Genomic DNA, 24,876 nt, shown 5'->3' on the forward strand with positions numbered 1-24,876 from the left:
TTTAGCCTAGGGTGCTCACCTGGGATGTGAAATCCCCCCTGTACCCAAAGGGATTTGAACTGGGATCTGCTGCCGCGTCAGTGAGTGCACTAGTTACTGAGCTATGGGGTATTCTGATGTGAAACTCCCTCCATCTCACCTGTTTCACTGTGGATAAATAATTAAGAGTCATTGGACCAGGGGTCTCCCACATCCTGAGTGTGGGCTATAACCACCAGGGTCTGGAGTTGGTCTCATGCTTGTTCTCTGGCCCAAATGACTCCTTAAGGCACATAGAGAGTGAGAAAAGCACAGGCATGAGACTGACACTGTCACCTGCTGGTTAGAGCACTGCACAAATATACAAGAAGAGACAATCCCTGCCCTGTAGCGCTTACAGTCTAAATAGACTTGGACTCTGAGGTCAGAAGGAACCAGCAGAATCATCCACGCTGACCTCCTGCACATTGCTGGCCACAGAACCTCACCCACCCACTCCTGTAATAGATCCCAACTTCTGGCTGAGTTACTGAAGTCCTCAAATTGTAAGTTAAAGACTTCTGATTACAAAGAATCCACCATTTACTCTAGTTCAAACCAGCAACTGACCCATGCCCCACACTGCAGACTAGACAAGACCGGATGCATTATTATCTTCCTTTTAGAGGCAGGGAACCAAGGCACAGTCAGACCAAGTGACTTGCCCAAGGTCACACAGGAAGTCTGTGGCAGAGCCAGGAACTGAATTCAGACTCATTGAATCCTAGTCCACTGTCTCAATCAAAAACCAGCCTCTTTCCCTTCCATGCCCCAGCAACATATTGTGACCCATTAATCCTTTTAACTGGTCCAGTGCTAGCTGCTTGGCTTTAGCCATGACATCCTGCTTCAGCTTTGCAAACTAAATAAGGGTCTGATAATACTTTTGCTTAAGACACCCACATTGCGCAATGCCAGTGCCTAGAATCTGGATTCTTTCAATGAGACTCTTCCTTGAATAGGTATTTTTTTGAGGGAGCTTCTGAAAAGCAGCAAGAATTTCTTGTCCCACATGCTACAGGGCAGAAGGAAGCAGGTTCGGATTGTGTCACTTTGTCCCCTGTAATTCATTTATCAGTTTGTCTCATCCCACTCAGGGCTCTTTCCACTAGCAGGTGACAAGTGACTCATTATAGCTCAGAGACAAGAGTCCTAAGCAACCTGCTTGCTGGGTAAAGTAAGAAAGAAAGCTCACTAAGGATAAAATAGCACTGATAAAATAGCACTTGGAGTGGGATTTTCAGAAGCATCTAAATAAGTTAGGAGCACGAGTCCCGCTGAAACTCAAAGAAAAATTTACCAGCATTGCTTCCATGGGATGTGCAGCATAGAATTGAGATTATAGTGGTTTTAACTTCAAGACATTTCAAGGTTACACATTCTTATATTCTCTACTACATTGTATCTTTAGGTTTCCATGCAGAATTTAAGTGCAGTCTGTGTCCACTCCTTGGAAGAAGACTAGTTCATGCTGCACCCAGTTCTCTCTTCAAGGGGTGCTGGGATTGTTTGCCCTGAGCTTCATCCTAGATGTCTCTGTCTGTGTCTTTGATGAATTAGTTGTGTGGGTTTGTGGTTGATATGTTTTATTTCGACAACAACAAAATCCTCTTTGAGCAGAAACTAAACAAGGAACATTTCAACCTAAATGTGTGAAAACAGGCTTAAAATGGACATTTTTATTTTAACTAGTGTGGTAGCAGCCACAGTAACAGAGAACACTTCCACCACCATTTAAATGCATCTGGTGCCAAATGTGGCAGTCATTATAATGGTGTCTGAGGATGGATATGAACTGACAATTTGGAGAAATTCCTCGGGGCAAAGCCTCTCTTGTATGGTGTGTTACACAGTGCCCACCACAATGGAGCACCGCTCCTTACTGGCACCCTTTGGTGCAAGCATAATACAAATAAACAAATGCATCTTCTTTATTAATAGAATCCATTTTGATTTTTTATCACAGGTACAGTAACTCCTCACTTAAAGTTGTCCCGGTTAACGTTGTTTTGTTGTTACGTTGCTGATCAATTAGAGAACATGCGCATTTAAAGTTGTGCAATGCTCCCTTCTAACGTGGTTTGGCAGCTGCCTGCTTTGTCTACTGCTTGCAGGAAGAGCAGCCCATTGGAGCTAGCTGGTGGGGGCTTGGAACCAGGGTGGACCGGCAGCCCCCTATCAGCTCCCCGCTCCCCTAAGTTCCCTGTGCTGCAGCCGCCCAGCAGGCTATCAGTCGGCAGTTCAGCTGTCACTCCCCGCACTGCCATGTGCTGCTCCTGACCTCTGCCTTGGTGCTGCTCCTGGGAGCCTCCTGCTTACTGTGCGGGGGGGGTAAGGGAAGGGCTAATGTCAGGGTGTCCCCCTGCTCCTGCACCCCGCTTACCCCCTTCTTCTCCATATAGAGCAGGGAGGGGACACTGACGGAGAGAGACAGAGAGAGCTTGGGGCAGCTGCTGCTGTCTCAACTTCCTGATCCACTTAAAAAGACAATGCACTTAAGAGTGGGTCAGCTTACTTAAAGGTGCAGTGTGCATCTCTCTCTCTCTCCCCCACACACAAGGTGGGGTCTGCTATGCTGTCTCCCCTCCCTCGTGTTCGTGCTGCCTTGTGCGAGAGGCTACATTAACAACAATGTGTTAACCCTCGAGGGCTCAGTCGAATGCTAGTTCATCATTTAGCAACAAGGCATTCCCTGGGAAATATCCCTCCCTCTGCCACCCTCTGACTTCACCACCTCAACCAAGCTTCACAATCATCATAGCCGTGAACAGTATTAAATTGTTTGTTTAAAACGTATACTGTGTGTATATCTATATAATATATAGTTTTTTGTTTGGTGAAAAAAAATTCCCTGGAGCCTAACTCCCCCATTTACATTAATTCTTATGGGGAAATTGGATTCACTTAACATCCTTTCGCTTAAAGTTGCATTTTTCCAGAACAGAACTATGACGTTAAGCGAGGAGTTACTGTATTTACATAGGATCTTTGCAGAGAGCAGGGATACAAAGGGAGTAGGTTAAAAGAGAAATGACAAAACAACACAGCTGCAAAGCTATCTGGTGTACTTATGCTTTTTATTTCAGGACAGTGCATTAGAATACTTCTCCAGGGCAGACGCAATTGATGAGAGACAGATTTACACTAGCCGATTCCACCAGCGAACGCCCATTTCACTCCACACCATCTCCAATTCTGAACGGTAATGAGAAAAAGTAAATGACATTTAATAATGCCCTTGAGTCCACCTTTGAGGACTGCCAGTAATGGTATTGTCATAAAAAGAAATGTCTCGCTCAACTCCAAATTTCCCCATTTCACATGGAAGTTAAAAGGAAGAATAATTACTTAAGAAAAGATTTCTGCCGGTGACTTGCATGAGCGTTCAGCTTGGTTAATATTTAATAAAATGGTGAACACGCTGTGCCGTATTTCAAACGCTAACACCTGCAGATTAATATTGTACATATGCCATGTCAGTTTACTTACCCAGGAGACTCTGAAACACTGCATCATTTTTACATATGGTTCCTATAGGGTTTGCCAGAGGAGGGGCCATGCTGCAGGAGGCCAGGCTAATCTCAGGAGTGACTACACAGCAAGAGGAAGGAGTGTGCTAGAGATCAGGCATCCACAGCACAAGTGCCACCCCTCTGAGTGTCACTAGCTGCCGGGCAGTCTCAGCAGAGAAGCCAAAAACCGAATGGGCCTATTGGTTGATCTCCTAACACTCGAATGGTGATCACTGTCGGGCAGCATAGAAGCCCTGGAGAAGGGTGCAGTGGGGGAAGGTTGCATCGCTGCTAATGGCCATCAGTATCTAGCGCTGCCAATCCTGCGCCTTCCATGAAGACTAAATCACTTTTTTAATAGCCAGAAAATATACATATTGGCCCCAAGCCACTGTCTCCAGCACCCAGCCTGCTTAGCTGGGCAGCACACTGGGAGGGAAGGAATCTTCCACCCGGCCATCTTTAAAGTCACAGGTTGGCTTCACAGCCTCTCCGTGGCCACCACTACAGCTTTTTGGCTACAGTAACCTGTCGGCTTCTCCATATGGATGGAGGACGGGGTGATCTGCACTGTCACCTCCTGGGCCTACTTTAAGGCTGATGCAGAATCTTTGACAGGTTTGTAGCAGAATCAGGCCACCTTCCCGGTCGGGAGGTCTGATGAGAACATTGCACACTGCTGCTTTTGACTCTGTGCTGTTCCCCCATTCAATTCGGGATCCATGAGTCTGCACCTCATGTTTAAAGCCCTTAGTGGGGTAGGCCTGGCTTTCTCTGGGACCACATATTTTTTACTGACCCCACTGCAACAGCTACAATCAACAAGGATGTTGTGGGTGAAACTCTGCGAAGAACGGGTTGACTGTGGAACTCCCTGACACTGCATATCAGATTTAACCCGTGTCTGGCCGCAGTGCCATGCTCGTTCAAGCCCTACCTTGTGTAATGGCCATCCAGCTTCTCTCCTGGAAAAAGACAACCATTCAGAATGATCTCATTTAGGACCTCAACATAAAGCAAAGGAAGGCTGGACTGTATAGAGAAGATCTCTGGACAGTAATGCTGCTACTCTTCATTCCGTATATGCTGTCTCAGCACTACTGTGGTGGGTGCATTTTACATGGAAAGGGAGATTAATCACTGATATTTAGGTAGCACCTTTTCTTACATAAGGATCCCAAATTTCATCCATACTGAAATCACTTCAGCCACTGAAATGCAGCCACCTCTGGGGAAGGGAATGTGACGGCTGTTTAACAGGGTACAAGAATACACATAAGGACAAGGAGGGAGAAATACTATCCAATTGACACTTTAAGAACCATTTCTGATTGGGGAGAGTGTGACTGGAATTTTGCCAGGACACCAGGGTTGATATTCCTGCACTTGTGGTAAATGCCAGGGGATTTTTATTATCCTTCAGGGGTCAGAATTTTACTTCTTATGCAATATACAGCACGGCCAGCAGAAAGTACCCTCACCTTGTGCTACTGATGTTGGGTATGTCTACACTGTCCTTAACCCACATTAGCGAACTTGCATTGCAAGAGCAGTGAAGACAGGGCCACTCAGCTTTTAATTCATCTTAGCAGCACAAATTCAACCCAAGGTCCCCTTTAGGCTTTAACTCAAACTGCTAACTCAGTCATAGAATCATAGAATATCAGGGTTGGAAGAGACCTCAGGAGGTATCTAGTCCAGCCCCCTGCTCAAAGCAGGACCAATCCCCAACTAAATCATCCCAGCCAGGGCTTTGTCTAGCCTGACCTTAAAAACCTCTAAGGAAGGAGATTCCACCGCCTCCCAAGTTGGTATATGCAGAATTTGAAAACATTTTGTGCAGAATTTTTAATTTTTTGTTGAAAAATTTTAATTTTTTTGGCGCGGAATTCCCCCAGGAGTATGGAGTCATTGTAGATAGTTCTCTAAAAACATCCACTCAATGTATAGTGGCAGTCAAAAAAGTGAACAGGATGTTGGGAATCATTAAGAAAGGGATAGATAATAAGACAAAACATATCATATTGCCTCTATATAAATCCATGGTACACTGACATCTTGAATACTGCAAGCAGATGTGGTCACCCCATCTCAAAAAAGATATTTTGCAATTGGAAAGGGTACAGAAAAGGGCAACAAAAATGATTAGGGGTATGGAACGGCTTCCATATGAGGAGAGATTAATAAAACTGGGACATTTCAGCTTGGAAAAGAGACAAATAAGGGGGGATATGATAGAGGTCTATAAAATCATGACTGGTTTGGAGGAAGTAAATAAGGAAGCGTTATTTACTCCTTCTCATAACACAAGAACTAGGGGTCCCAAATGAAATTAATAGGCAGCAGGTTTAAAACAAACAAAAGGAAGTATTTTTTCACATAATGCACAGTCAACCTGTGGAACTCCTTGCCAGAGGATGTTGTGAAGGCCAAGACTATAAAAGGGTTAAAAAAACACTAGATAAATTCATGGAGGATAGATCCATTAGTGGCTATTAGCCAGGAATGGTGTTCCTAGCCTCTGTTTACCAGAAGCTGGGAATGGGCAACAGGGGATGGATCACTTGATGATTCCCTGTTCTGTTCATTCCTTCTGGGGCACCTGCCATTGGCCACTGTCAGAGGACAGGATACTGAGTAGATGGACCTTTGGTCTGACCCAGTATGGCCATTCTTATGTCCTTATGGGGTAGCGGGTAATAATTCATTATAGTTTTCTGATTTAATGCACGTTAATCCACGCAGAGTCAAAGACTGCTGCCTTTCTTCTTGACAAAAAGTACTGGCACAGTAGCAGTAGCTGTCAATGCCTCAGTAAGATGAGATATCGAGTAGACAGGGTGGGGCCTAAATCATGAAAGTCTTTTTGTCAGTAGAAACAGGAAGCTTGTGCATGTTACAATATGATGGCTGTTTGGAGGCCTGTGTGAAATTAGTTGATTGTCTTCATCCAGTTCCTAATGGATACTTGACATCATCACTAAAGACACCATGATTACCCCCTGGCTGGCTGTCTTGGAAGCGAGGCCAAGGACTGAATGTCCATGAACAATGAACATCTACACAGAGTTCCTCTTGCAAATGGTTGAGACACATTTGCCAAGCAGCGTAGGGGAAGCTTACACAGCTGATGTATGTGTCCAGGGCTGTCAATCTAACTGCTCTCACTAACACTAAACTGGCGGAACATTTTCTTTATTTTTTTTAACATCTACATTTTCCTCAAGCTGGCAGTTTATCTTGAGGTAGTTTGGCATCTCTCTGGTCCAAATGGCTTTTCTCATTAGCTACTCTCCATTCAGACTGACATCTGGGGTCTTTGCCAAGCAACCTTCTCTTCTACTTGGGGAAAAAATGTTCCTGTCACCTAGATGTAGATGGTTCATTTTTCTTGTTGGCATCTCTATGATTTTTTCATAAGACACATGTTTCAGGAAGAACTTGGAATATTCTGAAGCAAAGAATAGGGAATGAAGTACCGGAAAAAACATCTCTTGCCAGGAATTGAAACCCTCTTTATTGGGCCTCGTTTCTTCCTGATGTAAAATTACCCCTCTCCGTTACTGAGCATCTGGCTACTGATGTGTTTTGAGTAGCCCCATGTTTGACATACGGCATTGGCATGGAGTTTTTGGCTGATTATGTGAACAGAATGCTGAGATGGGCAGTAATAGGGATTGTGGAGCTGCTTGGGTGAATGGAGGTCTGAGAAGTAGTGTAGGTCTGAGCTGTGGAGGAGAATTTACTGGCTCACGCAGCAGAGGACTGACTTTTTTGTTCATGAACAGTATTGAACTGCAGCAGAGGAGTGAGCCGCCTGCTAGTTAGCTATCTGAGTATGTTTTTATAAAGTTTGCCTGTCACCATGGTATCTGAGCATCTTCCATGAAAAGTAAGCAGAAAAATATACTGAGCTGCTGTGGAATACTGAATCCTTGTGAACAGTTGCAAGGAATATTGAATTGGAATAAAGCACTGAGGTGTTCAGGGTCACATAGTATGTGCCACAGGCAGCTCAGTACATCTGAAAGATATATCTAAAGGCTGTGAACCATGACAATTGTTGGTTGTGGATGGCATAGTGGAATCATGTAGCATTAGTAAAGAATCACTGTCAGAGTCATTTTTTTCTAACCCTGAACCAGAAACCTCATTAGACTAAGGAAAATAGTCCTGTTATGTTAACAGCACACAAACAGAGAAGTATGATTAAAAACACAAAATATTCTTTTGGAGGCTGCAACATAACACTACTGTATTTCTTAAAATGCCAAACCTTGACAAACAAGAACCAAAACCAGAGAGAAAGAAAGCAGGCTGCTCACAAAGCAGCGAGGCACAATTCAACCTGCCTTGCTCTAGGCTGGCTCTTTGCAGACTGCCCACTGAAAGACCCAGATCACAGGATTCCTTATAGAGCCTCCTAGCCTGCAGGCAGGACCAGGACACCCTGTGAGAATTTAAAGTGACATCTTATAATTTTAATATAGCTCTCAATATACCACAAGCATCAACGTAAAAACTATTCAGTCTGTCTCTCATTCTTTGCTTCACTGTAGAGCGTCTACCTAGACTCTTTCCAGTCCCACCAAGCCAGACTTCCAGCTACAGTATTAAAGAAACAGAGCACATATGCTCAAGCAGTGTGCTGTTCCCACAGAGGCTTGTTATAATCTAAAGCAGGGGTGGGCAAACTTTTTGGCCCAAGGGCCACATCAGTGTTGCAAAACTGTATGGAGGGGCAGGTAGGGAAGGTTGTGACTCCCCAAACAGCCTTTCCCCCACCCCCTATCCACCCCCTCCCACTTCCCGCCCCCGACTGCCCCCCTCAGAATCCCCAACCCATCCAAGCCCCCCTGCTCCCTGTCCCCTGACTGCCCTGACCCCTATCCACACCCCCGCCCCTAACTGCTCCCCGGGACCACACCCCCATCCAACCCCCCCTGCTCCCTGTCCCCTGACTGCCCCAACCTCTAGCCACACTCCCGCCCCTGACACGCCCCCCCCCCCGGGATTCCCACACCTATCCAACCCCCCTGTTCCCTGTCCCCTGACACCCCCCCCAGAACCTCCACCCCATCCAACCACCCCCTGCTCCCTGTCCCCCAACTGCCCCAGGGACCCCCTGCCCCTTATCCAACCCCCCCACCCCCCTTACCATGCTGCTCAGAGCAGCAGGAGCTCACAGCCCCGCTGCCCGGCCAGAGCCAGCCCCGCTGCCCACACTGCCCAGCAGGAGTGGCAGGCCAGAGCACTGGCGGCATGGCGCACTGCAACTGTGGGGGAGGGGGGCAGCGGGGGAGGAGCCGGGGGCCAGCCTCCCTGGCCGGGAGCTCAGGGGCCGGGCAGGACTGTCCTGCAGGCCAGATGTGGCCCCCAGCTTGTAATTTGCCCACCTCTGGTCTAAAGGAACCCTCTTGGAACCCGGTAAGAGTTGGGACAGAGAATCTTTCTGCCACAATACATCTTTGCTTCATTACCATATCCCTGATTTGCCCAGACCACCTGGTCATATTACGGAAGTGTGAAATTGCACACACTGCCCTGGGCTGAGCCCACCACTCAGACAGTTTTGGGACACTCAAAGAAAGCCACTCTGGGCCCGGTAGGGATCCATTCAGCGGTGACTGGAGGGGATTTACCCAAGACTTGCCAGGAGGAAAGTTAAAAAAAGGAATCTTCACTCAGTGAACTCACCCATCCCTTGAAGCCTCCTTATTTTTGGTTGGAAGCTGTGAGGCATGCAGCAGCCCCACTACCCATGCCCATAAATGACCACGAACACAACAGAGTGACTTTGCCCTGATGGGGCATGCAGGCACGCAGCAGGATTTCCTCAAAAGCACTTCTTTTAATGTAACTCGTAAAGGTTTTTTTTTTCTTCCTCTTTAAAATAAAACATCAAAAAATAGTCTTGCAGCCACTTTGCCAAGTTCAGCGTGAGCTCTCTTCACATCTTGGCAAGTACTAAGTGGCTTCAAATGCGGATCTTTTCTACGCTAGCTTCCCCCCCTCCCAAAAAAACCTCCCTCCTGTTGTTATAAGCCAGTACAATTCAGTTTGGGTGCATTGCTCCTCCACTCACAGGGTGCGGTGACTTGGCTCTACCCTGTACACTTGGAGCACAAGAGCTGTGGTCCCTATACCAGGGCACAAAGAGGATTAGGGGAAGGGTCTATAACAGGGTATATAGGCGCTTTGATGTTAGTAATGATGAGTTTGCCTTGATGGCCTGTTTTGCTTAGCAATAACACAGCAAGGCCTACTGAAAAATTTACTGGCTGGGGTAAAGAGGCCAAATTTATGACCTTGCTAGATAAGACAGTGCTTGCAGAGTCTGGGAAAAATGCTTGCAGACGCTTTGTGAAGCAACTTGTACCTTTTTGAAGCTTATCGAGAAATAACAGTTGCTCTTTGTTTTTCTCTTGTATGCTGGGAAAGTATAACTGGGAAGGTACAGTGATGACGCGACGTAAGTGATGACGCAACGAAGTAGATAATAAAAGCAATCTGAATTTGGAGAAGGGAGGGCTGGTTCTGTGTGGAGAACGGGCTGGTTCTTTGTTGCTTGTGTGCATACATCAATAAAGAACTTGGTATTTGGATTTTGCTGGGTTGTCTGTATTTTCGGTCAGACAACGAACCTGAAAAGTCTGGGATAGAGATAACCCCGACAGTAATAAATGATGCAGCAAGTAGGCAGAGTTGTCGGTAAGAGATCTACATTGAGCATGCTGAGAGGCCAGTGTTACATTACTGAATGGCCTGCGGTTATGCAGTAGCAACTTGGTCTAGCTTGCACTGCTGAGCTTCTGGGGGAAAAACCAAACCAGGTCCCTTCCAAATCCAGACTCTTTCTCTTTGTCCCACTCCTCATTCTACAATGAAGGGAATTCTCCTGGGCCAGTACCACCCTATTCCATCCTTGTGTGATTGAGAAGAAGGAGGAAATGGTCTCAGGGAAGCAGCTTGGAGTTGATGTAAGACCCATCATGAGCATGGTGGGTTGGAATTCACCTCTTTCCTCAGCAGGGAGGGACAAGGCTGGCTCTTGGTAGTTACCACTTGGTCTCGCTCTGAGATCCAGGGCAGTCTGGGAGTTGTAGTCCATCATGGCAGCCATATTTATAGTCCTAGCTTCTGGCAAGGATTGATGGGAAATGGGTGTGTATATCTAAACAGACTAGAGAGCACTCAGGAGGGCCCCAGTCTATCTAGGCACTCTCTCCTGGGGGAACTTGCAAATAACCCATTCTTCTTATATTTTATTTTGTGATTGTTTTCTGTGGAATGACTTTGAGGGAAGGGTCTGGAACAACTCTGGAGACTGAGTACTTTTTATTGTTTTGGGGAGCAAGATAAAATAAATGGTATTTATTTATTGGTAACAGTATTTTGGTAAATGGTATTTTCTATTATCTCTTTTGCTGGCTGTCCTGTGACAAGCTCCTTACAGCATCCTATCACCTGCACAGCCATAGTCTGACTTTTGATGTTTGCAACATGCTTTGAAGATGAAAACTTCTAGAAAAGTGCTGAGCATCATCATTACTACAGTTTTAATTAACAGGTGGCGCAAAGATACATTGAGACCATCCAAATTTGTTCTCCAGCCAAACAGAAAACTCAAGTAACACGAAGAGACATTTACTCATTTTCACCTTGTTCTGGAATCCTGGATCAAAATGATAATATAAGACACTTGAAAACACAGTGTGAGAATATGAGATATCCAGTGGTGCAATTACATGTGGCAGACACCTTAATTAGTCATCTCAGTATAAATTCTGGTAATGGTGAGATTAGAAATTAAGACTGCCTAGGTCACGAATGTGACAAAGCCAGAATGCAGCTAAAAGGAGTGCTAGGAAAGAGATAATGTTTTAACTGTTTCTCTTGGGACATCATTCATTGATTGTGAAATACAATATTTTTCTAACTCCCACAGTAACTCCCAAAACTGATTTATTGTCATTTCCCTGAGAGAAAGGAATTTTGGGTTGTTGCTATTTTTTTTTCTTGAGAATCTTCTCTTTTCTCCACAAACTCTAGCATGAATTCAGCCCCTCTTGAACTATGACTATTGGCTGCAAGGCCTGAACGTTTTTTTTTTTTTTTAAGGAATAAATTTCTTATTTTATTCTGGTTAGTTAAATGAACTCTGCTTCCTGAATCGATCCACTAGCCTCTGCAGAAAACACCACACTGGCGTTCATTTGCTAGAACAGCAGCAAAAGTGGGTTGGTGGGGGGTTTTATAAGGCATTTTCTTCCCAGTACAAAAAAGAGAGAAGGGGGATTGATTCGGTGACACCCAGCCTTGGGGCTCCTTTGTAGAAACATCAGCGCATTTTATGGATGGTTCAAGAAAGGTTGTACAGCTGCTGAATGATCTAAACCGCAGCATACGGCATGTGCTGTTTTTCTGCTTGCTCTCTGCATCCATTACTGTACTTTAGCTCAAAGGGTTCCGATTGTTTTTTTATTATTGCTGCTGTTAGTAAAGTAGCGCCCAGACACAAAGGCTCTATTGTACTAAGCACTAGACAGATACGAAACTAAAAGATGGCTCTTGCCCCAAAGGTCTTGCAATCTAAGTCTGATAAAAGGCAATAGGGAGGCACAACACACAGAGAGAGGGAGCTCACAAAAGTGGCAAGGTGATTCTGATCAGCATAACAGCTCACCAGCCTTTGTCCGCAGCCTGACTGAGGTTATGGGATGAAAGGCTACGCACAGCTGGATGCACTGAAACAGATCTGGAACCCCAGCAGGACCTTCCCGGAAGCACCCACATAGGCTGGTCAATGTGGCGATGCCTGGTCTGCCTGAATATGCAAACTGGGAGATCAAGGACTAACATGATCAAACGGGACGACTCTAATGACATGCGAGTGCATTGAAGTGTGAGCCATGGAGCACCAGCTTGTTTGCTGACTCCTGGGGGAGGCCTGTACGAAGGCGAACCTCACTGCAGTGACGGAAAGAGCCATCGCTTCTGCACAGTGCTGGAAAAGCATCTAGTTCAGGGATAGGCAACCTATGGCACACGTGCCAAAGGCGGCACATGAACTGATTTTCAGTAGCACTCACACTGCCTGGGTCCTGGCCACTGGTCCAGGGGGCTCTGCATTTTAATTTAATTTTAAATGAAGCTTCTTAAACATTTTTAAAACCTTATTTACTTTACATACAACAGAAGTTTAGTTGTATATTATAGACTTACAGAAAGAGACCTTCTAAAAATGTTACAATGTATTACTGGCACGCGAAACCTTAAATCAGAGTGAATAAATGAAGACTCGGCACACCACCTCTGAAAGGTTGCTGACCCCTGATCTAGTTTGTGACAAGGACATGAGACGAAGAAGGCCAGCCTTTGTGGAGTGTTTTGTAGGCAGTGTGATAGAAGTGGGTTTGAAAGAGAAATTGGAAGGAGGATTTGTACAGGGAGCTCCTCCCATGCAAAATGGGCTATCATGGAAGAGAGGCCAAAGATGCTTGAGGGGAAAATTGGACTGCTGGGCAATTCTGGCTGGCATCTGTGGCAGGGTGTCTTGGTGTACGCAGCGGCATGTAGTGACACACTGCCCTAATGACAGGTGGCAGAAATCCAGGGGAGAGAAAATGACTCCAATTCCAGAGGCCCTCAAACCAGGCCCAGACCCCTCCTCGTGGTGTAATTGAAATAATTCAACCCAAATAGGCAAGCAGATAAAGAAAATGGAGTCATAAGGAAGGATCCTTCCCCACCACCACCACCCCGTAAAACCACACTGCTCTGGCCTTCTTCCACCATGGACCCACATATCATTTATACTCTTGCAAAGTGCATGTGAACCATGTGACCATGTCCGATTCCCACTCTGCACAGGGGGAAAAACTGCTGCACGAGTTGCAAGGCCAGGCAGAATGCTTCCCCATCCCCATGCATGATGGAAGCAACGCAGCAGCAAAGACACTGGTGATTCAGGGGGACGGGGAAAGCTTGTGAGACAGTCCTGCAGCCTGGAGTCCTATTTCACTGGTGTCATAAAGATACAGCTACGGGTAGCATAAAATCCCTCTTTACCCCATAAAGGGTTAATTCCTCTTTTACCTGTAAAGGGTTGAGAAGCTCAGATAACATGGGTAACACCTGACCCAAAGGACCAATAAGGGGAGAAGATACCTTCAAATCTCTGGGTGAAGGTTTTTTGTCCGTGTCTCCCGGAGTCAACAAGGAAACAGGGCAGGAAAAATACATCTCCCTAAGCCATATCTGAACTAAGCATATAGTCTTGCAGAAATAGTAAGTAATAGCAAAGAAATGCGTTGGATTACCTTTTATTTTAGCTTGTGAATTTTCCCTGTGCTAAGAGGGAGGTTTATCCCTGTATTTGTAACTTTAAGATTTTGCCTAGAGGGGAAATCATCTGTGTTCTTGAGTCTTTTGTTATTCTGTAAAGTTCTTAGCATCCTGATTTTACAGAGGTGATTCTTTTACCTTTTCTTTAATTAAAATTCTTCCTTTAAGAACCCAATTGATTTTTCATTGTTCTTAAGATCTAAGGGTTTGGGTCTGTGTTCACCTGTACCAATAGGTGAGGGTATTATTCTCAAGCCTCCCCAGGAAAGGGGGTGTAGAGGCTTGGGGGGATATTTGGGGAAGGTAAGGCTCCAAGTGGCCCTCCCTAAATCAGATTGTTAGGGATGGAAGGGACCTCAGGAGATCATCTAGTCCAACCCCCTGCTCAAAGCAGGACCAATCCCCAAATGGTCCCCTCTAGGACTGAGCTCACAACCCTGGGTTTAGCAGGCCAATGCTCAAACCACTGAGCTATCCCTTAAATCACTTAAATTCTTTCCACAGTCCTCAGGGCTCCCTTCCATGACTGCTTGCCATGGAAAAGTTAAAATCTCGGTGAAAAGCATGAAATTCAAGCTTTTCATCAGTTTCTCCTGTAGGGTCTGATCCACAGACCATAGAAGTCCATGGAGACTCCCCTTGACTGCAGTGGGCTTTGGAGCAGGCAGCCCCTAACTGCACCCGTGCAAAGAAACACGTAAGAGATGTGACTGTAATTGAGTCATTAGCTGCACTGAGCTAGGGATAAGTGGAAGAGGCAGGGAATGGTAGGGCCTGGGCTACATCTGGCTGGCTAGCTCTTGGGCTCTCTAATGCAGAGATAATCTGATTATTTCCTATCCATATTATAGTAGTGCCCAGATGCCCCACCTGAGACAGAAGCCCTATTGTTCTAGTTGCTCTGCAAACACATGGTAAGTGGCAGTGCACATCCCAACAAGCTAACAAACTAAAAAGACAAGATGGAGAGAAGGGAAAGAGAGGTGAAGTGCCTTGCCTGAAGTCACACAGCATGCCGGTGGCGGAGCTGGGCGTACAACCCAGCTTTCCTGACTCCTAGTCCAGTGACTGAGCCACACAGCCAAAGCACAATTTAGGAACAGCATCTAATAAAGAAATATGCTGGTTGGCCTGACTGAAAAGAACATTCCCATTCAGTTCTGGTCAGCTAGAACAGAAGGTTTCCTAGATCTGGGAATACTGCAGTTAGTTGTGTGTGTGCTGATCCACAGTACAGGTACTGAGAGATCCTTTTTGCATTACACTGCACTGCTATGTATGATAAACACAGAACCATAAAACCAGAGAATCTGTCTCCATACAGAGTGCTGGAGCAACGTGAACTTAATGTACCTAGACTTTCCTTTAGCAGAAATTTTAGAACATTTGTGTATGTTGTTTTTATTGAATTGTGCTATGTTTTTAATAAGTTGCACACAAAAACAACAAGGAGTCCGGTGGCACCTTAAAGACTAACAGGTTGTTGCACACAAGTTGTTCTTGACATTGTAAAGCAAAATATCAGTGGTGATTCCTCGTTTCTTTCCTCTATTAGCAACATACCAATTGTCATCCCACAAAAGTAAGCAGAGATATAAACTTATCACGTGGAAAGTTGGTAACCAGGAATGGTTACCAAGGCTCAGCCAATATTCTAGTGTCTCCCACAAGCAGCTGCCTGGGACAACACCCCACCAGCTAACTAAGAAATTCAGTTAAATGAAGATGATCCAAACCAGCACTAAATGGAGCTGTGACTTTGAGGGAGTCATCACAGTTGGGTTTACAAAAGACCAAATATTCTAGGCTTGGTGCTCCAGATTGCCCACCAGACACCCCACTCCCGTGCCTCTCCATTCCACAGAGCCTTGAGTGAAATTTGTCCACCTCAGGATAGTTGATCTGGCCCTCTAGGGTAGGGGCCAGCGATGAACTCCTGGCCACACTGATGTCAATAACCAAACTCCTGTTGACTTCAGTGGGGACAGGATTTAGACCCCAGATTTTTAAACCCTGGTTTTCTTTTTTAGGCTTGCACCTATGTCTGGGCACAGTTGATGGTGTTTAGATAGTAGGTTCACCCAGTTAGCTAATCTTCTAAAGGACTTCAGTCATGAGGCAGGATGGTCTCATGGTTACAGCACTGCCGTGTAACTCAGGAGACGTGGGTTTGCTACCTATCTCTGCTATAGATTTCATGAGACCTCAGAGGCAAGTCACTAGAGGAGCCGAGCTTTTCAAAAGTGACTTTTGGGTGCCCTGACATTATTTTGGGGTGACCTATTTGAAACACCTCCAAGACATTTATTCTTCAGTTGGGTGTTCCCCACTTTCTCCAGACATCCAAAATTAATCATCACTTTTGGCCTTAACCTCTCTATGCCCCAGCTCCCCATCTACCTAGTGGGGATAATAATCTTCTCATTCACCCTCAGTCTGTCTTGTCCATCTAGATGGTAAGGTCTTCAGGGAAGGAGCATCTCTCACTTTGTTGGGGTCTCTAGGCATTACTGTAATATAGAAGATAATGAATAATTAATACTAACAATAATAACAGCACTTGTATAATTCCAATTTATACTTAGTCCTTCACTCATCTGCAAGCATGAGAGAAGATCACGTCAGCTGAATATCCAATTAATATGTCAGGAACACAATTTTAATGTGTGAAACATAGGCCAGGTGCTTCAGTTCCACATCTGACTTTAACTAAACCTGATCATGTTCCTCCTTTAAATCACCAGGAACAAATCTTGATGGTCCACATGCCAGCATGAGGAAAGACATGCAATAAAAGCCCTGCTTAGCAGTTGCATACTGGCAATTTCAGACTGCAGTTGTGATTAATATGAGGTAACAAGAGTCAGGCAGGGGGTGGAATTCTAATGATTCCAATTCATCACCGAATGATTTAGGTGTGTTATTACCACATCCTAGCTAGGATAAGGAAGGGGAGGTTGGGAAGACATGTATCCTCGATTTCAAGAGCTCAAACGCACACCACAGAGGGCGGATTTGGGACACCTGCCCTGGTTTCATTCATGAAGATGGCTCAGCTCAGGTTGCCACACACAAGCCACTATTCTGGTACGTTACAATTAGAACTGGTCAAGAAAAATTCGAGAACACAGTTTTCCATCAGAAAATGCAGCTTTAATGGAAACATTCTGCAGGGGCATGTAAATTTCAGTGAAATTTCCAGTGGAAAAATGTCAAAATTAATCATTTCAACATTCTCATTTAATGCTGATAATGTTTGAATGGAGCTTGATAAGTTTAGGACTGGGCTTATATGACGGGGTTGCTGCTATAGCATGGGACTGGACTTGATAACCCAGGAGGTTCCTTCCCGTCCTATGTTCTTGATAAAAAGGTTAGAAAACCTGATCAATGAGGAAAAGTTAAAAACACGGGGCATGTTTAGTCTTGAGAGAAGATGACTGAAGGGGGAGCTGATAACAGTTTTCACATACGTAAAGGGCTGTTATAATAGAGGACAATGATCAACTGTTCTCTTTGTCCACTGAAGGTAGAACAAGATATAATTGGCTTAATCAGCAGCAAGGGAGATTTAGGTAAGATATTAGGAAAGCTTTCTAACTATAAGGATTTTTAACCTCTGGAACAGGCTTCCCAGAGAGGTTGTGAAATCCTCGTCCTTGTAGATTTTTAAGGACAGGTTGGAGAAACACCTGTCAGAGATGGTCTAGGTTTACGTGGTCCTGCCTCAGTGCAGGGGGCTGGTTTAGAAGACCTCTTGAGGCCCCTCCCAACCCTCCATTTCCATTATTCTATGTCAGAGTTATGTAATGTTTAAATACAATAATTTAACTATTACCATACAAGCTCTGCAGCTTTAATGCAAAGAACAGCACAGCAACCCTTTCCAGCCATATGGAGAAACTCCCTGAAAGTCCGATCCTATTGCTTACTTAGTTTCCAGTTAGGGCCAAATGGGATTGGACATTTATATGCATAGCAGGAAGAGTCAGAGTTATAATTAATGGTAGCAAAAATGTATGGAAGGGATATTAAACCTCATGCTTCAAGGCTGGACCCAATCTCCAATTTTCAGACCAGGGTGGGACCTAGGTGCGGGACAGATTACCCCACATCTGCCTACTATGGGGTTCTTACAGCTTCCTCTGTACTAGCCACTCTTAAAGACAGGATACTGGGCTAGATGGACCCTAGGCCTGATCCAGTCTGGCAATTTGTATGTTCCACCCATAACTTTATGCTCTTTGGCCTGGTCCATTAGTAAGCTTAGATGATGCAAAGGAGCCATAACCAACATTCCCTGCAAACTGCGCGCACGTGCAGCCGCACAGCAGTTTTGCATATACCATGCACGTCACAGACCATGTTGCTCACAACTGCCTCTGTCCCTGGGTAGTTATGCTCTGTTGCCCCCCAGGACAGCAATCCTAATGCACCTGGAAATAGCAGCCGGACAACAGTCTGAACAAAACAACCTAACAGTCCAAATGGCAGGTGTCAAGGTTCCCTCCCCACCCTGAACTTTAGGGTACACATGTGGGGACCTGCAAGAAAGACCCCCTAAGCTTATTTACCAGCTTAAGTTAACAGTAAGCTGCCACCACCAAGCGTGTTCCAAATTTTAGGGGAGAGCCACTTGGAACTCTGCCTTTCCCCGACTATTTCCCAAGTCCCTAACCCCCCCCTTTCCTGGGCAGATTTGAGACTAATTCCTCCCCTCCAAGTCCTTACAGCCCTGTTCCTGGGTAGGCTTGAGAGTATCCCCTCACCAATTAGTCCTGGTGAACACAGATCCAAAACCCTTGGATCTTAAAACAATGAAAAATCAATCAGGTTCTTAAAAGAAGAATTTTAATTAAAGAAAAAGGTGAAAGGAATACCTCTGCGAGATTAGAATGCAAGATAATCTCACAGACAAACAGATTCAAAACACAGAGGGTTTCCCGCTGGGCAAAACTTTAAAGTTACACATAGACATCAATTTTATTCTCCCTCTGTTTTGCAAAAGAAATCACAAATAGAAAATAAAAGTAATCATGTAAAGTGTGGGCCATTAATGGTGGTTTGGAATCTTGATGACTCCCATTAACTAGGACCATTGTCTGCAGATGGCTCTGTTTTACCTGTAAGTCTTTCTGTATCTGTGTGTGCTGGCAAGTGGGTAATGAAGTCTTGCAGTGACATGTGATCATGTCACCTGAACTGGAATCCATCTTTAACCTGGTGTCTTTCCATTGAGAAGGAGGGGATGGGAACTCAAAGAGGGACAAAAGGATTCCCGCCTTATGCAAAAGATATATAAAAGGGTGGAAGAGAACAAAGAGGGAGAAGAGCCATCTTGAAGAATCCCCTAGCAACCCCCTGAGCTGGAACAAGAGCTGCACCAGGGGAAAGGATTGTGCCCAGGCCTGGAAGGTGTCCAGTTTGAGGAAAAAACGTACTGAAGCGTCTCTGAGGGTGAGATTATCTGTATTCAGTTTGATTAGACATAGATTTGCGCATTTTATTTTATTTTGCTTGGTGACTTACTTTGTTCTGTTACTACTTGGAACCACTTAAATCCTACTTTCTGTATTTAATAAAATCACTTTTTACTTATTAATTAACTCAGAGTATGTATTAATACCTGGGGGAGCAAACAGCTGTGCATCTCTCTCTATCAGTGTTATAGAGGACGGACAATTTATGAGTTTACCCGGTATAAGCTTTATACAGGGTAAAACGGATTTGAGGATATGAGCCTCAGAGTGTAGAGCCGGCTGTCAGGACAGGGTCCCCAAATCATTAACAGATCCCTTCTCTAGCCCAGCATAACTCCCTCTGCTAGCAGCTTGCTCTGAGTAGCCTTCATTAGCTAATTGCCAGGATCCACGTCTCCGGGCAGGAGTGCAAATAGCATCCTCAGCCACACACAACATGCAATGGCTCTGCATGAACGGTCGCTTTCTGAAATTGTTCAACACTCTCTGTCAAAAACTGCAAGGAGCTGGTCTTCTCTATCCCTGTGCTTTGCTGCCCTCTTCTGCTTGGCTGGGAAATCTCACATAAACCTCCCAAACAAGGCATGTCCATTTGCTCCTCTCACAAGCCACCTGACAGGGATCCTGAAAGAATTGCAAACTCCATCCTGTGCCGGATATGTCTTTGCTAGATCAGTGCCTAGCTGACAGGTGTGGTAGATAGACAGACAGCAGCCAGGCAATGCATGGTGCACCATTAGCACTCATCTGTGTCTGGAAAAGTCCTCTGGAGCTAATTGTCCACAGCAGAAACAGAGTATAGTATACCAGTGCAGCCTGTCCAGTGCTCCAGCCGTAGCTTAGGGCTTTTCCTGGCCTGTATGCCTTCTCTCAGCCTCTCTCTGAACACTGGAGATCCTTGCATATTATTTACTCCCGCCTTCTATTTATCCACTTGAAGTTAGTGGGTCTCTGTGGGGCAGAGGAGATGTGCATTGCTTCATAAATTCCTCAAGGAAATCTCTGCAGCACAGGATGCTGAGCCAGATCTTGAGAACTCCCCTCTGACCCCTTCCAAAGCCCCAGGCTGACAGAGCAACAAGAGCAGCAGGGGTAATATAATTTCATGATAAAGAAAAGGTCTTAAAATTAGCCAGGGACGTGGCTGCACTGATCTACAATGGGAAAAGAATAATGTTCTTCCTAGGTGGCCCTGAGATGGAGACAAGCACTTAGGCATATACTCAAGTCCTTACATATCCATCCCTGACTTAAGAGGGGCTTACACACTAATTGAAGACACGCTGAAGAGCGTTCCTGGAAAAGATTGCTTCCGTTATTATTTGTATTGCAGTAGGGCCTTATTGTGCTAGTGTGGCACCCATCCGCTTGACCAACACCAAGGACTGACCCAGGGACCCAGCGCTAAAAGCTTGAGCTAAAGACCCGGGTTCTGTAGCTGTGGGCTGTAACAGACACACTGCTTCTACAGAGCAGGTGTGGTGGGGACAAATAACACACTGAGCAGGGGATTGCATCAGGCTTTCCTCCATCAGGGCTTCAGAGAAGAAGGATGCTCTTTATTCCGGTAAAAGAGGAACTGAAGGGAAAGGGACGGAACAGAACACAGTTAGGGTTGGGATATAAAATTAGTCACCTGAAGGGCAGGCAAAAGAGGTAGATACACTCCCTTTATTGAGATTTGTCAAGAAATATATAGTTATCTATATTATGTAGCATTTACACTCCCCTTATTCCCCGTTATTTTTCCTTTTGTTCTCTCTCCACTGATAAAGCTACTCACCCTCTCTCTCTCCCCCCCAGCCTTCTCTTGCATCCATGAGTTTTAAAAGAGCTGGCTCAGGAGCTTGCTGGACCTTTAATGTTGCTTTTCAATAAGTCTTGGAGCACTGGGTAACTTCCAGAAGTCTGGACGACAGTTAGTGTTGGGCCAATTTTTAAAAACCGTAAACAGGATGATCCTGATAATTACAGGCCTGTCAACCTGACATCAATCCCGGGCAAGATAACGGAGAGGCTGATTCAGGACTTGATTAATGACGAATTAAGAGAGAGTAATGTAATTAACAAAACTCAACATGGGTTTATGGAAAGTAGATTCTGTCAAACTAACTTTTACCTTTTTTTGATGAGTGTAGCAGGGTGGTTACCCTGCTCCTGCCCTGAAGGGCTTAAAACAGCCCTGGAGGAAGGTTGTGGCTGGGAGCTGCTAAGCTGGGCTGATTGGGAAGTGGCTGTAGCTGGGCCATGCCCCAATCAGGCCACAGCTGGCCTCTATAAAGAGGCAGGGAGCCAGGAGCTCAAGAGTCTCCCTCTGCCTGTAGAGGGAGAAGGGCCTGGCTGCAGGGAGCTAGACCACAGGGTACCTGAGTGGAGCAGGGCTGGGGAAAGGCAGAGGAGCTGGGGAGCTCTAGCCTGGAAAGCCCCAGGCTGCGGCCTAGCATTGGGCTAACAGATACTGGGGGTTGCAGAGGGCAGCCCAGGGGTAGGCCAAGGCAGCAGGTCCAAACCCAACCTTGCCAGTGATGAGTGGCTGATACTGCAGTCTGCCCCAAGGTGCGGGGGCTAGACAATGACTGGCAGTAGCCATTCACTGAGGCGAGGTGGGGATAGTGGGTGGGAGTTCTCCTGGGAAGGGGAGACCCTGAGAGAGAGGGGATTACTGCTAGGGAGCAGCATCCCAGGTACAAGGGCACCGAGTCTGGGAGGGACACATGGGCCAGAGTGCAGGTGGATCTCCAGCCTGCAGAGGGCGCTCCGGACCTGGAACAAGCTAATTCCCGGAAGTCACCAGCAGGAGGCACCACAGGGGTGAGTCCGCACGTCTACAATGAGATTACAGATTTGGCTCATAAAGATAATAGTGTTGACGTAATATACTTAAACTTCTGAAAGGCATTTGGCTTCGTGTTGTGCAACATTTTGATTAAAAAACTAGAACGATATAAAATTAACATGTCACACATTAAATGGATACAAAACTGGCTAACTGATAGGTTTCAAAATGTAATTGTAAATGGGGAATTGTCATCGAGCAGGTGTGTTTCCATTGGGGTGCTACAGAAATCAGTTCTTGACCCTCTGCCATTTAACATCTTTACCAATGTCCTGGGGGGAAAATCATCACTGATAAAAGTTTGCAGATGATACACAAAATGGGGGAGTGGTAAATAATCAAGAAGGCAGGCCACTGGTTCAAGCGATCTGGATCCCTTGGTAAACTGGGAATAAGCAAACAACATGCATTTTAATACGGGAAAATGTAAATGTGTACATCTAATCATGTAGGCTATACTTATAGGATGGGGGACTCTATCCTGGGAAGCAGTGACTCTGAAAAAGATGTGAGGGTCGTGGTGGAAAAATCACAGTATTGCCAACTTCAGTTCACCCTTCACTCACCCCATCAGCTCAGAACCCACCATCAATACAGCCCCCTCACCCCATCAGCCCCCATCCTCCTCACTTCAGTCCCCCTGCAGCCCTCAGCCTCACCTCTGCTCCTTAGGGTTCTTCACCCTCCTTAGGCTGGGAGTGGAGGGGGCGGGGATGCAGGGCGGCTGGCAGGATTTCTGAGTGAAATTAAGCCTAGCTTTTAGAACTCTCAAATATCAGGATTTTTTATTTTAGTTGATTCAATTGCTTATTTAAGGTTTGGCCCTTCCCTCCTTCTTTATATCTCAGATGAAGTTTCTCTTCCCTGCTGAGGTGTAGCCACCGCTGTCTGTCCCCTCACCCCTTGCTAGCTTGATAGCTTTGTTTATCTGATATGTAAATGTATTCTCATCCTCTTTCAAAGTACTTTGGAAGCAACTGCCCAGCAGAGAAATCATATTCCTTTGTTTAGGGTAGGGTAACTCCTGTTTCACTGGAAACACACTTGAAGAATGTTCTGTGGATGAAAAAAAAATCCTGACATTTGAGAGTTCTATCATGAGTGAGGCTTAATTTTACTCAGAATCGCGACTCTCGCATTCAATTCACAAGAGTTGGCATCAGTTATCAGGGGGTAGCCATGTTAGTCTGTATCCACAAAAACAACGAGGAGTCCAGTGGCACCTTAGACACTAACACATTTATTTGGACATACGCTTGGGCATAAGTCCATGCATCTGAAGAAGTGGGTTTTTTACCCATGAAAGCTTATGCCCAAAAAAATTTGTTAGTCTTTAAGGTGCCACCGGACTCCTCGAGAGTTGGCATGTCTGTAATCAGCTAACATGAGCTCCCAATGTGACACTTTGGCCAAAAAAGCTAATGTGATCCTGCTATGAGTAAACTGAGGAATTCAAGTAGGAGTTGAGAGGTTATTTTGCCTCTATTTAGCACTGGTGAAAACCCTGCTGGACTACTGTGTCCAATTCTAGTGCCCACAATTCAAGAAGGATGTTGATAAATTGGAGTGGGTTCAGAGAAGAGCCATGTGAATGATTAAAGGATTAAAAAACATGCCTTATAGTGACAAAGAGAAGGTTATGGGTGACTTGATTACAGCCTATAAGTACCTACATGGTACTTTAATAATGGACTCTTCAATGTAGCAAAAAAAGATATAACATGATCCAATGGCTGGAAGTGGAAGTTAGACAAATTCAGATTGGAAATGAGGTGTCTGAAGTTCTGCCAAAGGGTAATCTCCTGGCAATCTAGTACAGGAGGGGAAATTCACAGGTCTGGGAAATCCTGACTGATTTCTCATTTAAGTATAGCTAGAAGCATTTTTGCTAAAATATTGGCAACAAGAATGGAGCCTGTAATCAAACAATTGATATATGAAGGTCAAGACAAGCCATATTACCAGAATTCAGTCTTCAAATCGTCTATCATGGTGACTGAAATTGTATTCACTTGGCATGGTCAAAGAAACAGGAACTTGCTTTGTTATCGCTGGATTCAGAGAAGGCCTTTGACAGGGTTGAATGGCTAGTTTTAATTAGCTGTCTTGAACATTATGGGCAGCCCCAATTTTAAGGTACAAATGGATGCTTGGACTTAACCCAAAGAAGTAGTATTCTGGATAATGGCTCCCTAACTAAGGCCCCAGTTCATCAAGACTCTTATGCATATCCTCAGTATATAATGTAATTAACATAATAAGCTAGAAAGGTACATTAGAAAGCCTTTGATATCCAAAAGAAAAAAGAATGGTACGCAATAATAATGAACACCAGCAGTGTGTCCATAACGGATGGAAACTCAATATGAATTATTATTTAAAGTCTATTGTCTTCCTGCAGGTCTGTGGTCGAGGGAATTTGGAACTGATAATTTTGTATTGCCCAAAAATACATCAGGATTAGCAGAAAATTATAAACCTTACCAAAACTATTACTGGAATGAGAACTATTACGTTCTCCCAATGGAGGGTAAACTTGGGAATAGATAATATCAAAACAGTGAATGCAAAAGCACAAAAGCTTGTTAAAATATCATTCCTAGTAGGGAAACATCCAACAGTTACAGCTTGGAAATCTGAGCCCCACCACTCTTACGGGCCCTGATTCAGCACCACCCTTAAG

The sequence above is a fragment of the Mauremys mutica genome, chromosome 2, assembly GCF_020497125.1.
Source record: "Mauremys mutica isolate MM-2020 ecotype Southern chromosome 2, ASM2049712v1, whole genome shotgun sequence".
Lineage (NCBI taxonomy): Eukaryota > Metazoa > Chordata > Testudines > Geoemydidae > Mauremys > Mauremys mutica.